This window comes from Nothobranchius furzeri, chromosome 1, assembly GCF_043380555.1.
Source record: "Nothobranchius furzeri strain GRZ-AD chromosome 1, NfurGRZ-RIMD1, whole genome shotgun sequence".
NCBI classification, from domain to species: domain Eukaryota; kingdom Metazoa; phylum Chordata; class Actinopteri; order Cyprinodontiformes; family Nothobranchiidae; genus Nothobranchius; species Nothobranchius furzeri.
This window is the reverse complement of record NC_091741.1, coordinates 71,242,849-71,255,471: the sequence shown is the minus strand read 5'-3', so window position 1 is coordinate 71,255,471 and position 12,623 is coordinate 71,242,849.

Genomic DNA, 12,623 nt, shown 5'->3' with positions numbered 1-12,623 from the left:
CATGTCATGCAGTAAAGTGCCTCTTCTCTCCTGCAGATCAGTCGAGAGTCTTTTCAAGGAGCACACGGTTGTTGAGGAAGTGAGGGAGGCCAGATGGTGCGATCAGCTTGCCTCCTCAGAGCTCAGCATGAATGTGGCTTGTCCTCACTCAGATGCTTTTGTCGCATAATGCCTGCTTGGATCCCTTTCAACCTGTTCGAGGCCGGCTGGATCAAAGAGAATATTTACAAGGCGCTCATGTGTCTTTTCGTCATCAAGACGAATCTGGCAGCTGGTTCTTCTGCACTTTTTTTCCTTTTGGTGCAACTAGAGCTGCAGGCTAACATTGCACAGCTCAGTTAATGCTCAGGATGAGACAGAGCCTTGATCTTGGCATCATCTCCCACTCTTCTTTGGCATTATGGAATAGCAGCTTGTGGATTTTCACTTTGCATTGAGACCTGTGGTAAGAGTTGACAGGAGCAAGGTTTTACTCCATAAATATGCAGTCAGCTCCTCGGTTACGCTTCATGATAGACTGTAGGAGTGCCCCAAAGGCTTTTCACGGGTTATTAATATTCTGTTTGCATGAATGTGAAGTGACCTTTGACTGATTTCTTAGAGCATTTTATAAAACAAAAATGTTCTAATCATTATAACTATTTAGTTTGATTAAAGATTAAAAAAATCTTACTAAAGGTTTATTTTTGGCAGCAAACATGTTTGTATAAAATCTAGCTCCTGCCTGCTTAGAGCCTCATTATCAACCTGCTACTTATATTCAGAGTAAACCATCTAATTTTCCCATATTATTGTCACACACCTTGCACAGGTGAAATTTTGTTTTGTCTGTCTGTGTCAGTAAGTATGTATGCATGTGTGTGCATCCAATCCAATCCAACTTTATTAAAAAAGCTATTTTAAACAAGCAGCACTGTACTATACAGTAAAAAAGAAACCGTGCATTAAATTGTGAGTGAGTGTGAGTGAGTTGAGACAGCTGGTTTGTCTTCACTTGTCCCTGTGATGAAGTGTTGACCTGTCCAAAGTGTCCTCTGCTTGTCGTCCACTGACGGCTGGAGTCAGACACCAGCTTCCCACAACCTTACTGAAGAATAAGTGGATAAGAAAAAGAACGAGTGACTAGAATTGATCACCTATGATTTAAGTCTTGATTTGCAGCCAAAACCACAAATATATTTAAAAGTAATAATAATAAAAAAACAGGAACAAGTATGAAAAAAGTCACATAAAGAACAAAAGATCTAAAACTTTACATAAGAAAAACAAAAAAATTCTAGGCAGTTGAAAAACAAAATCATGAAGGGTCAGACTGGCAAGCCATCCTATATATGCAAATATTATGGTCATTACCCATCGAAACCCACCCGTCCTGAATGTACAGTCTCTGCACAGAGCTGGATGGTGATAGGGCCAATCACAGCACCAAGAAACAGTACGCATTCATCACTATGGAAATCAGTCAACATGGCCAACCACCGTATACCATCCAGGAATAATAAGTAAACACATCCCTTTTTGAAATAAAGGACTAAGTACTTCTATCTGCTCATTTCTCAAAGAAAAACCCACGTCTAAATCATTCAAAGCTGATGGGATTTTCTCCCAAAATACTATTTGATAAAGTGAAGATGTTGCACCAACTGAACCGACGAGGCTTTTCCAAAATTAGATAAACAACAACAATAAATCTGATTTTGACTTATGAAGCCAAAAGCACACCACTTTTCTATAAATTTCTGTTTCAACTCCTGGAATAAATGTAAACAATCTGATGAACAAGGATGACATTAGCAGCTGTTTCTTAGTGGGAAGGTTTCATTAAACAACTTTTGATGCTGTTCATGCTGGTGAGGGTGCACGATAAGTTAAGCCACTTGATGTTTTCCCTGAACACGCTCTTTTTTCAGTCACTTCCTCACAGGAAGCTGAGCCAGGAAAAATCCGGTTCAGAATCAACATCAAGGGCATAAACAGTCACTGATCAGAATGTTCTACATTTAAATATTCATGCAGAGATAAGCATAAGCTTATTTCTCACCTGCAGGCTGAATGTTGAAGTCTGAGTAATCACTGGAAAAGTCTAATCGTATAACAAAAGAAAGATTTTCCCTTCTGAGTACTCTCAGCTCAGTGTTGTGTAATAGAACACAATAGTGCAGCAGTTAAATTAGGACACGTCCACACTCTGCTGAGTTATCACAACGTCAATAAAAATATCTTATAACTGGTTTTGTTCATGAACAAAATGACTTAGAGCTCAGATGATTAAACAAAATGCATCACCAAGAGTAATGTAAGAGAACATGTTTTCATGAGCTAACTTTAAATATGTAATCACTGCAAGAATCATTACAACAATGTTACATTTAGTTATATGCAACACCATACTACAAAATACTCCCACAATTGTGGACCATTGATTGTAAACAAGATTTGTTAATTTTCACACACACACAAAGGATTTTCCTAACAAATCCATTCAAGCCCATGTTGCAAAAATGAGTACACACCAAATGTAGTCTTAGGAGAAAAGCCACACTTACGACTACACAATTCAAATTAACAGGCGTTCAACTACAGGTGAGTCTGATGGTTCATTTAAGAGGTGTCCAGCAGGCAAGTGACTATTAAAGGGCATTACTTAACAAAGAAAAGCCCTCCCCATTTCATGCTGTCTGCAATGGCTTCACAAGGAAGACAAATGTCACAAAATCTGAGAAAGGAAATCATCTCTTTTCACAAAAAAGTTGAAGGCTACAAAAAGATCAGCAAAGCTTTACATATCAGTCAGAAAACTGTAGCGAAAGTGATCCAGAAATTTAAGAAAGATGGAAGTGAACCATCTTTCAGAGACATCCATGCTGTCCATAGAAGCTAACATCTTCTGATGAGAAGGTTTGAAGAATTTCTCCATTCAAGTTCACTGCAGTTAGCTAAAGCCAAACAGGAGTGACCGTTTCCCATGACATCATATGGCGCACACTGCAGAGCAAAGGCATGCATCAGTATCTTCCACGAAGGAAGCCTCTCTTAAAGCCCATGCACTAAAAAAAAAAATAAATAAAAAAATAAAACATGCTGAGGATTTGCTAGGGCCCATGCTGAAAGAGATGAAGACCACTGGGACTTTAGACTCTGGAGTGACGAGACAAAGATAATTGTTTTTGGAACTAATGGTTTCAAAACTGTATGGCATTGTAACGTCCAGCAATGGTCAGTTTTTAGGTACAGTTTGACCATTCAACATCTGGTCAAAAAGGAGACACGAGACTGCCCCCTTTAAATCAGCCTGTCTTCACCCCATCAGCTGGAGCTCAGAGCCTCTTTGCAGCTCAGAACACAGATAACGAAATGTCAACAATAATGCTCTCTCCTCAAGGTCCAGCTTCCCTTATTGTCATACAGGATTCTTCATGCCTTTGAATAAGTGAACACTTGCACCTCTGATCAGTTGCAAAATCAAAGAATGATTTCTTCAATTAAATATGAACTTCTAAAACTTATAAGCTTAGAAATCATTAAATAAACGTTTGTTTATTGCTACTTATAATAATTATAATACAATGACATGTTTAATTAATCTGTGCTCAATGATTGAAGTTTTAATTGAATGTTATGTTATGATTTCATTGATTGACATATATTTCAACATGTTAATATGACAAGGTCATCACCATTTGCACTCACACAAGGACAAAGTAAGGTTAAGTTAAACTCATGACACATAAGTAGACTTTACCCCAGATCAGAGCATCCGGTGTCAAAGAAGGCGTGTTTCTGAGACGCTTGGCAATATTCCTCAAACTTGTCAACCTCTGGTTGGCTACAGAAGTCATAACATGAGAACATTAAAACTGGATCACTCTGGTGATTCATCAGTTCAGTTCAGCTCAGCGGTTCAGTCAGTTCTTGAGAAAAGCTTCAGACCGGCCATCTGAAGCAAGCCATCTTTAACCATCAAAGCTTTTGACACGTCGTCAAAATATTTTTGCACCTGCGAAGCTGATACAGCAACAGTTCCTGCAGAACAAGCTGATATTGTTTAGACTCCTTAAGAGTCCCAGACGCACGGTTCCGTCTGTCTGTTGTGACCTGGAGACAACTCTTTTTTTTTTTTTTTTTTTTTTTTTTTTACCGTGTCCTGTCTGGCTGTGAAGCAAGCAGAATTGATGTCTGAATGCTGGTGACAAGCCTTACAGATTTATTCTCAGGTGGAGCATCAAAGCGTTTGCTTTTAATGTCACGCCTGATACTTAAAACTTTATTGTTATTGTTGTTGAATGCTTTGTAATTCCGACCAGACACGGAGACAGAGGTGAAAGAGAAAGGAAGAGAAAAGGTGGAGAGAGAGAAGGGGGGGGGGGGGGTCCACAAAAATAAACAATGAACAAGAGTCTGCTTCTAAACCTGCAGAAAAAGACAAAAAAAAAACAAAAGGACACAAAAAAGGGACACAACAACAATACAACAAGATCTACCTATCACTGCGTCAACTTGATGAAAAAAACAAAACAAAAAAAACAATATATATATATATACATATATATCAACATTGCTTAACTGAAGAATCACGATAATAAATCACAATGCATTAAGTGCCCACCATAGTCTTAAGACATGTGTTGAACGTGCCCAAGCCCATACTTTTGAGAGCACCATGTGAGCACCTGTGTGTGTACACGCGCTTGTTTATTTAAGGTTTCTCTATAGGAGCGTCCAACAGAGAGTGTGAGGGACCACAGATCCGCCCCCCAAAGATGCGCAGGAGACGGGGGGAGCTCCAAGTCCCAGAGATCCAGGCGTTGCCCCAGAATGCAGGAACCCCAAGGAGACTGCAACCAGAAAGGCCCCCGCCCCCCTCGAGAGGCACAGAGGATCGCCCCGAGGGGCCACAACCAGCAGCCGGCAGAGTCCCTGGAGATATCAGCGGCAAGACCACAGGCCCGCCCGCAGCCTCCCACCCCCTAGCCGGCCGAGCCCGGGACCCAGCGACCCGGGACCCAGGGGTGACCACCCCCGCCGGGGACCCAGCAGAGCCCAGGGACCCAGACCCCACCAGGCAGCCACCGGGATCTAACAGGCAGATGCCAAAATCTTAAACCCCCAGACCCGGTTGCCACGAACACTCAGGCAGACCATGGCACAAGCCCCCACACCAAGTGTGGCAGGGGGAGGGGGGACAAAGATCTATATCATCAAGAGAAGTTCCAGGAGAGGGGAGGACCCAAAGGCCCCACCTGACATATGCAGTCATACACAAACACAGTCATACACTCCCTCCCTCATGCTCACACATGCACATACAACCCAAGACTTACAAAAATGCACGCCGGACACTCACTCATGCTCCCCATACACACCCTATTAACTCTGGTCCCGGTACTGCTGCACATGGGGTACAAGCATCACTGGTAACCAGAGTTTGACCCTTTCTGCTGGGGTGCTGATGAGCAGGCTCCCCCGCCCAACGCTGAGCACAGCAACCCACCACCCCAAACCCCAACCAGACGGCCAGATCTCCCTCCTAGCCTCCAGCCCCAGGAAGCCTAGCAACAACAGAGGTGGCTAAGACCCCTAGTCTCCCTCCACCTGCTCCAATATAGTGTTGTGTGATCATGAGGTGTATTCCATGGCTGTGGTGAGTGGGCAGTGCGGGCATCATCCGGCATATGCCAGCTGATGCCACCGCACCACCCCACTTACACCCTCAGCCATCAGTGTCTAAGTGCGGTTTAAAATTGGAAGTGGGCACCGGCACTCGGGAGGAGGCTGAAATATCCCCCTGCCAAATGCTGTTGAATGTGCTCACTCCCAAGGCCCTAAGTGTGTGTTTGTGTGGAATGTCGTCAGTGGAAGTGTATAAGGTGCAAATAAAATTGGGGGGCAGATTGCCACAGGAATGCGGAAATGGGGTCCATACCCGCACTCCCTGACTTGCCCACCCCCCAAGGTCCTATGTGTATGTTTGTGTGATGATGTGAGGGAGCAGGAGGAGAGAAATATGCGGGGATGGGGAGGAATGGCTGGTTGGGCTTAGCCCTCCAGGGAGCCAGCTCCCCTACTGGCCCCAATAGGCACCTCTGTTGTCAAACTGCCACCCAAGGCATGGAGACCCCAGCCCATCCTGCCAGGGCCCAAAGCAGCAGCATTACAGAGCCTCACGGAGTCCGAGGGCACCAACCCAGCCCCATCCCAGCAGAATATCTATGCCCACCCCTGCATTTGCACAACTTCCAGAATATATAAGACATGGGACATCCAGGTAAGGTTTGGTCCTCCCCGTCCTGGACCTCCCCCTCCCCTGTGATGGAACGGCAGAGGAGCCAAGGTCTACCTGATGCCCCCGAGCCCGGGCCAGGCACTGCTGAGTGTTCCTGCCTTCTTCCCGGCAGCATACATGTCAGGACCCGACCCCCAAGGCCCCGCCCAGATCCCCACACGGGGCCGGCCACCCCCAAACCCCGAGCCCCCAGGCCCCCACCCAGACCCGCCCAGGGGCATTGCAGCCGCCAGGCAGTGACCCATGGCCGCCGCCAAGATCCCCAAGGGGCCCCACTCACAACCGCCAGCAGTCCACCCCCCGAGGCAACCCAAGCACCACCAGAGGGGGGCAACAGCCCCCCAGTCCCAGCCACCCCCAGTGAACCCACCTCCAGGGAACATCCGGATACTCCAAACTCAGACCCCACACCCCCCCACCCACACCATCCCGCAGGACAAGCTGATACAGCAACAGTTCCTGCAGAACAAGCTGATATTATTTAGACTCCTTAAGAGTCCCAGACACACGGTTCCGTCTGTCTGTTGTGACCTGGAGACAACTCTTAAGACCGGTCTGGCAGTGCCGCATTTTCTTCTACGGACCTCGGTGCCTGGAAGTCCGAGGACTTTGACATTCCGGATCTATCACAAGGGTCTTCGAGTGGGTATGTAGACATGACAGATTGCGTCTGATGTGCTTTTGATAATAATCAACTTCATAGATTAACGCAAACCAAATTCTTTTACATCCAGAACTCAGCTCTCCTAGATACGGAAGTTCTGATAACATCGCATTCACACATAGGTTCATACATCACATCTAGTTCCATCCACTCACAGTAAATGTTAGTTAACCTGCCATGTTTTAATTGTTTGTAAAATAAATTCTTACTTTTATAAGCCTGACTCTTTCCTGAATCAAAACGAAGTGTGTACAATCCCTGAATAAATAAAGAATCCTAGAATCTTCTGATAAACACCGTAAAGACCAAGCAGGGTTTATATTTTATATTTAGATAGAGCATCACAGCTTATTGGTCATAAGAAGAGGTAATATATTGAGCTCTTAAAACACTCATTTTACAAAACCCTACAGCGTCATAAGGGCAAGGATTTCAAAGAGAAATGCATGGTGCCTACATTGAAGCATGGTGGTGGTGGTGTCCTTATGTGGGGCTACATGAGTGCTGCTGGTGTTGGGGAGCTGCATTTCATTGATGGTATCATGAATTCAACAATGCACTGCTTTATACTGAAGGAGAAGATGCTGCCATCACTTAGTGCTGTAATGGAATGAAGAGTATTACAATTCAATTAATGACCAGAGATATTAATGATCCATACCTGGCATGGGTCCCATCTCTGGACACTAGGCTTTAAAAATCAGAAGAGTGGTCCTTTTTATTACAGGGAAATTTAATACACTTTGCATGAACTGAGAGACAAGAGAATAGAGAGACCTCCAATGTTTAAACAAAATTTATTATCTAAATTATTTTAAACAGTTTAACAGGACTAACTCTTAACTAGTGATGGATGCTGATGTAATGAATGTGAGGTGGAGTGTGTGTTGGTGCGATGTCAGTTCAGAACCTCCGTTCTGGAGAAGCGAGTCTGAGTGGGAGATGATGTTTTGCTCCTAAATGATCAACGATTGAACTTTGGTCAGAAAACACATGAGACACTATCTGTGCCATTCTACTTTACCCGTCAGGGACTCCTGTCTTAGATCAGACTGCCAGGTCCACGGACCCTCGTCTGGTACTGGAGCAGAATGAAACAGCGTCCTCAGCACGACAAGCCAGTTTTGACGAACCTCGTCCCTTCGGTCCGTCATCCCATCTTCCCCTGAGCCGTTTTCCTCACTGCAAAGGATCCAGCACCAGGGACAGCGCCAGGAGTGGCCTGCTCACACTCTCCAGCGCCACAGTGCCAGTCCAGGACCTTGGAGAGAGGCACGCCAGCGAAGATCGCAGCTGACCTGCATCAGTGATCAAGCAGCTCCCAGCTCCTTTAAAAGAGGAGCACTACAGACAGTCTGGGAGATCCTGGATTAGCCGGAGATTCTCCTTAGCTCACAGATACTTCTGCTACCGTTACCAATTGGGTTTAAGGTTTACACCGTTACCATTTGGGTTCAAGGTTTGTTGCTAAAGATCCAGGAGTAGCCTGAGATTCTCCCTCGCTCATTATTTGTTTTAAGGTTTTCTACTAAGGATCCAGGATTAGCCTGGGTTCCTTCTGAGCGCGTTTCACACGCCTTGCTATGGATAAACCTTTTGTGTTGCTGGCTATGGATTGTTTTCCATAGGGGTTGGGCTTAATTATCCTTTTTAGTAGGATTTAACTGACCTAGGGTCAGTTTTCTTGTGTTGGTGGTTGTTATACCCATTTGGACCTCTGAGCCGGGGATATTTTCATTTTGATGGTTAAGTTAAGTTAGGCGGAGAGCCTTTATCATAAGCAGTTAGTCTGCTTATGTTTTCAGTTTCCTCCTTATTTTGCACCACTACTGTTAAGCCTTCTTTGCCGTTCAGACAGCGGACACTTTTTGTTAATAAATCCTTTTGTTTTTACTCAAACCTCCTCGTCCATTACACACCTACACCTATTTTCTTGTGTTAGTCCCCTCATCCTCCTAGACCTTCAGAGGGGCCGTAACATAATGGGGGCTTGTCCGGGATTTTATGTGTTTTGATAATCAGAAATTAATTGGAATTCGCCCGGAAATTCATAAATAGGTTGTGCGCCCCGTTTTTTTTTCTTTCGTTGCGCTTAGGGGTGTGCTACGTACTTTGGGACTCTCGCATTTTGGTGGTTCCACTCCCTGAGTTTTGGCTCTTCCCAGGTGAGCTCTATAATAACTAATTATGTTTTCTTTAAAGGAGTTTCTGCGTGCACCATGCGGGAAGCGCTCGAGGCCTGTCGCAAGAGCGATCTGGTGGAGATGGCTGAGCACCTTGATCTCCGTGGCACCCGCACAATGGCGAAAAAGGATCTAAAAGAGACAGTTATTGCTGCCTTGGAAAACCTGAACTTGCTGCCTGCTAAAGGGACTGGAGATCTTCCTGTCCTTTCCCCGTGTGCGGATGACGCCGCAGGACATGAGAACGGAGCAGGACCATCCACGGCGGCTCCCGAGGAAACGGCTCCCGGCTACCAGACCCCGCCGGCTCTCAGTAAGACTCCTTCCTCACCACTAACTTTGCCCAAGTCTGATCCTGTCTCACCAGCTTCTACTCTGAGTTCGCTGGAGCGCTTTAACCTACGTCTGAAAGTCCGATTGGCTCAGCTAAAGTATGAGGCTGAGGAGCAGGAGAAGCGCCGCCAGATGGAGATGGAGCTGGAGATCCGCAGAATGGATCTGGAGGCGGACACACAAATCAAGCTAAAAAGACTTGAGCTGGAAGCCCATGCTTGGAGACAAACAGAGATCTCCAAAAGAAATGAACCACATGTGGAGACGCACAAGGACGTGAAAGAACCCGAGGCGACGAGAGGAGAAACTACCCCTGGAATAAGACAGAGACTGGACATAAGTAAATGCATTGTGCTGGTGCCACCTTTTCGGGAGTTTGAGGTGGACAGCTACTTCCAGATATTTGAGCGCATTGCTGCAGCTCTTGAGTGGCCTCGTGACGTGTGGGCGTTGATCCTCCAGTGCAAACTCACCAGAAAAGCCCAGGAGGTAATGTCTTCTTTGTCCCTTTCTGACAGTTTAGATTATGAATGTGTGAAAAGTGCAGTGTTAACTGCTTATGAACTGGTCCCAGAAGCATACAGACAAAGATTCCAAGCATTAACAAATAAAAAGCCACACCAGACGTTTGTTGAGTTCGCCAGAGAAAAGCTTTTATTATTCGAAAAATGGGTTGCAGCATCAAAAGTGTCTTCTTTTACTGAGCTGAAGGAATTAATCCTGTTAGAGGAGTTCAAGAGATGTTCACCGGAACGCACCGTTTTATACTTGAATGAACAAAAGGTAGCGACTTTGTCTTCTGCAGCTTTGTTAGCGGATGAATATTCATTAACGCACCGCGTTAGCGGCGAACTGCCACCCAGAGATACCAGGCGGCCTCCTACAATGAGGCCTGCTCACACCGGTTCGGTAAACGTCAACCAGCCAAGATGTGTTTACTGTCATCGGTTAGGGCATGTAGTAAAAGACTGTTACAAATTAAAAAGGAAAAACGAACAGAAAAACTCCCTCTCACGTGAGGTTGGTTTTATAATGGAAAACAAGCAGCTCGTGACAGAAATAAATGACTGTTTTCAGCCCTTTTTGTCCAAAGGTGTGGTTCAGACAAATGAATCAAGTCCTGACCAAGCTCCAGTTATCATCCTACTTGATACTGGGGCATCACAAACGCTCATATCTAGCGGTGTCATGACTTTTAATGAGAGCAGTGCAACGGGCGTGTCAGTTCTGCTAACCGGAATAAATGGTGAGCCGATTTCTCAGCCTTTACATCGTATTTTTCTTTCTTGTGACTTAGCCAGAGGTTATTTTGATGTGGCTGTTTGCCCCACTTTGCCTATTGCTGGCGTTACACTTCTGCTCGGAAACGATGTTGCTGGAGGAAATGTGGTCCCTCCGTTCCAAGTTTTAAACGACCCGTGCTCAGACACCATTTCGTGTGTTAAGGAGCAGCCAGGAATTTACCCTGCGTGTGTCATAACCCGTGCCCAGGCACGTAAACAGGAGGAAACGTTACAGTTATCCTCTTTCTTTGATGATGGACACAATAAAGAGGACAATCATGTCCACGACCACAATGTGGACATTACAGCTGACACCGAGGATGAAGGCGTGTCGCTCACGTCGGGGTGTCTGCATTTACCCCGGCTGACTTTAGGAGAAGAGCAACGGCGTGATGACAGCTTGAATAAATGTTTTCAGGATATTAAGAATCCTGATGGAGAAAAGTCCGGTTATTTTCTACGGAATGACGTGCTAATGAGGTTTTGGAACAATCCTGCCGCCAAAGGAGCACCTTGGGGTACTATTAATCAGATTGTAATTCCCACAAGGTACCGAAATAAAGTTGTGAGTTTAGCTCATGAAAGTCAGTGGGCAGGACACTTAGGCATCCGGAAAATGTACCAGATCATTTTGGAGCATTTCTTCTGGCCTGGCATGAAGAGGGACGTGGCTGATTATTGTAAGCGTTGCCATGTCTGTCAAATTTCAGGAAAACCAAATCAGCTGCCGGCTCCAGCCTCTCTCCATCCGATTCATGTAATCGGGAATCCTTTTGACACCATTGTGGTGGATTGTGTAGATCCATTGCCCAGAAGTAAATCTGGTAAGAAATATCTGTTAACCATAATGTGCACATCCACCCATTTTCCAGAAGTTTTTCCGTTATCCACCATAACAGCTAAAACTGTCACCCGGATTTTAACCCAGTATTTCTCATTGTTTGGTTTACCCCGTGTTTTACAAACCGATCAGGGAACCAACTTCAAGTCGGAGCTGTTTAGGAAGGTGGCCCAAACTCTGGGTATCCACCACGTGGTATCTTCTGCTTATCACCTGGAAAGCCAAGGCGCTTTAGAACGCTGGCACCAAACTTTTAAAAGCATGCTGAAAAAGTACTGTTTAAGTTCAGGAAATCAGTGGGATGAAGGTGTTCCCTTTCTGTTGTTTGCCGCCCGGGAGGCTCCCCAGGATTCTTTGGGGTTTAGCCCGGCTCAATTAGTATTCAGACACACACCTCGGGGTCCCCTTAAAGCTCTAAAGGAACAGTTCCTGAGAGTCCCGGAGTCTAAAAAGGAAAAAAATCGATCAATACCTCAAGAAATTTCTGTGGCGTATAAAACATGCAAATAAACTGGCTAGGGAGAACTTGGAGATAACTCAAAAGAAGATGAAAAGGCAGTTTGATCGAAAAGCTGTAGCCAGGGAGCTCCACCCCGGTGATCAGGTTTTAATATTGAATCCCTTGGTTGGCACTAACTTATCAGCTAAATTCGATGGACCATTTGAAGTGCTGAGAAAAATTAACCCTACCACCTATAGCGTTTCCACTCCTCATCGCCGCCGTAAGTCCAGGGCTTGTCATATTAACATGCTTAAGCTGTACCATTCCCCTCAGGCTTCACCATCAGAGGTTTCTGAAGCTGCGGTGTGCGCAGCCGCATCCTTCGCTCCTATTCCTCAGGAGGACGTCCACCTAAAGCTAAAACCTGTTATTAGCCCTCGTCTCACCAACTCCTTAACTTTGGCCCAGCTACCAGATATCCTGGACCACTTGAATGACGACATGAAACATGAACTGATGAGTCTGATACAAGAGTACTCTTGCCTCTTTTCAGATGTACCTTCTCGAACCACTGCGGTTAGTCATGACGTCGTT